Source organism: Oncorhynchus mykiss, chromosome 16 (genome assembly GCF_013265735.2).
Source record: "Oncorhynchus mykiss isolate Arlee chromosome 16, USDA_OmykA_1.1, whole genome shotgun sequence".
NCBI lineage: Eukaryota > Metazoa > Chordata > Actinopteri > Salmoniformes > Salmonidae > Oncorhynchus > Oncorhynchus mykiss.
The window spans coordinates 3684711-3687563 of record NC_048580.1 but is presented as its reverse complement, the minus strand read 5'-3'; the positions used below and the strand labels follow the sequence as shown (position 1 = coordinate 3687563).

General features: G+C 40.7%; 1 long non-coding RNA gene across 1 annotated transcript; it reads right to left on the bottom strand.

The window, feature by feature from the left end:
• Positions 1 to 470: 470 nt before the first annotated feature.
• Positions 471 to 1021, bottom strand: LOC118939483. Its single transcript, XR_005036399.1, has 2 exons — positions 881 to 1021; positions 471 to 538 (listed from the first exon to the last, which is right to left on the bottom strand). It is a non-coding gene; the product is annotated as an uncharacterized LOC118939483 (long non-coding RNA).
• Between the last annotated feature and the right edge of the window lie 1832 nt (positions 1022 to 2853).

The window sequence follows — 2853 nt, the reverse complement described above, 5'->3', positions numbered from 1 at the left end:
ACTTAAAAATCATACAATGTGATTTTTTCGATTTTTGTTTTAGATTCCGTCTCTCACAGTTGAAGTGTACCTATGATAAAAATTACAGACCTCTACATGTTTTGTAAGTAGGAAAACCTGCAAAATTGGCAGTGTATCAAATACTTGTTCTCCCCACTGTATATCACTTCTTTGCCGTGAACAATCCCATACTAACCTCCAGATGTATCACTACGCACACCAGGGGTATGTCCAAAATGGCTCCCAATTGCCAACATTATGCACTACTTTTCACCAGGGCCTTGGGCTGGATGTCAGTTTGGCTAAACCTGGGCGCGGAGACGGAGATTCTGAGTCTATATGCTGAGTCGTTGCTTTGAGTAGATTAGGTGGTATTTTCTGAAATATAAACCCATCGTGTTCTATAATTATAATTGTGGCAGCTTTCTGTTTCCGTGTCGTTGCCACCCTGAAGGCCCTGATTTTTTTTCTTCTGATTGGCTGTCTTACTCTACCTTCTCTGGGAAGTTTCCATTCTGGTCTTTGGACATGTGTGACGCTGTGAGAGGAAACAGAGAGTGGGAGAAGAGAAAGCTCTGTTCATTTTTAGAATCATGTCACAAGACAGGAATGTTGTGAGGTACTAAACACACTTTGAAGTTTTTTTTTTTTATAGAGGATCAGTTACAGTAAAACTTCATGTAGACTGGGGTGTAACACAAATGTGTGGGCAGTTATAAGGAGGATATCATATCACAAACCTGGGGTTCAAACTGTATTTCTTTAGCTGTGCATGATTGATTATGCCTGGCACATCAGGATCAATGGAATAGTCCCAAAAGTGCAATCCCCAACCCTAGATCTGGTCATCAATAATGCACTGCATAACTGTAGACCTTACCAACGGTGATTCGTCGTTGTTGTGGTGATCCGTCCTCCTCCTGGTCGTGGTCAGGGCTCTGATTGGATAAAGAATGGAAGGCGTGGCTACGTGGGACGATCATGCTAGTGGCCCTGCCCAGACGCGCTGCTCCAGGCTTCTACATGGACGACCAGATACAAACTATTTTATCCAAACAGACAATACATTTAAAATGTATGACATTGAGATGTGTGTATCACTGGCCTACACATAATACACCATAATGTCAAAGTGGAACTATGTTTTTAGATTTTTTTTTTTACAAAATTAAAAATTGAAATGTCTTGAGTCAAAAAAATATTGAAACCCCTTTGTTACGGCAAGCCTAAATAGGTTCAGGAGTAAAAATGTGCTGAACAAGTCACATAATAATTCACATGTTTAACATAATGTTTTATTGACTGCCTCAGCTTTTTATTGACAGCTAGTGGTCAACTGAATCAAACACCTTTGATGAATCAATGTAACCGAGTCTGGCTAGCAACAGCTAGTGGTTAACTGAATCAAACACCTTTGATGAATCAATGTTACGGAGTCTGGCTAGCAACAACTAGTGGTCAACTGAATCAAACACCTTTGATGAATCAATGTTACCGAGTCTGGCTAGCAACAGCTAATGGTCAACTGAATCAAACACATTTGATGAATCAATCTAACCGAGTCTGGCTAGCAACAGCTAGTGGTCAACTGAATCAAACACATTTGATGAATCAATGTTACCGAGTCTGGCTAGCAACAGCTAATGGTCAACTGAATCAAACACATTTGATGAATCAATGTAACCGAGTCTGGCTAGCAACAGCTAGTGGTCAACTGAATCAAACACCTTTGATGAATCAATGTTACGGAGTCTGGCTAGCAACAGCTAGTGGTCAACTGAATCAAACACATTTGATGAATCAATGTAACCGAGTCTGGCTAGCAACAGCTAGTGGTCAACTGAATCAAACACCTTTGATGAATCAATGTTACGGAGTCTGGCTAGCAACAGCTAGTGGTCAACTGAATCAAACACATTTGATGAATCAATGTAACCGAGTCTGGCTAGCAACAGCTAGTGGTCAACTGAATCAAACACCTTTGATGAATCAATGTTACGGAGTCTGGCTAGCAGCAGCTAGTGGTCAACTGAATCAAACACATTTGATGAATCAATGTAACCGAGTCTGGCTAGCAACAGCTAGTGGTCAACTGAATCAAACACCTTTGATGAATCAATGTTACGGAGTCTGGCTAGCAACAGCTAGTGGTCAACTGAATCAAACACATTTGATGAATCAATGTAACCGAGTCTGGCTAGCAACAGCTAGTGGTCAACTGAATCAAACACATTTGATGAATCAATGTTACGGAGTCTGGCTAGCAACAACTTGTGGTCAACTGAATCAAACACATTTGATGAATCAATGTTACGGAGTCTGGCTAGCAACAGCTAGTGGTCAACTGAATCAAACACCTTTGATGAATCAATGTAACCGAGTCTGGCTAGCAACAGCTAGTGGTTAACTGAATCAAACACATTTGATGAATCAATCTAACCGAGTCTGGCTAGCAATAGCTAGTGGTAAACTGAATCAAACACATTTGATGAATCAATGTAACCGAGTCTGGCTAGCAACAGCTAGTGGTCAACTGAATCAAACACCTTTGATGAATCAATGTTACGGAGTCTGGCTAGCAACAGCTAGTGGTAAACTGAATCAAACACCTTTGATGAATCAATGTTACGGAGTCTGGCTAGCAACAACTAGTGGTTAACTGAATCAAACACATTTGATGAATCAATGTTACGGAGTCTGGCTAGCAACAACTAGTGGTCAACTGAATCAAACACATTTGATGAATCAATGTAACCGAGTCTGGCTAGCAACAGCTAGTGGTAAACTGAATCAAACACATTTGATGAATCAATGTAACCGAGTGTGGCTAGCAACAGCTAGTGGTTAACTGAA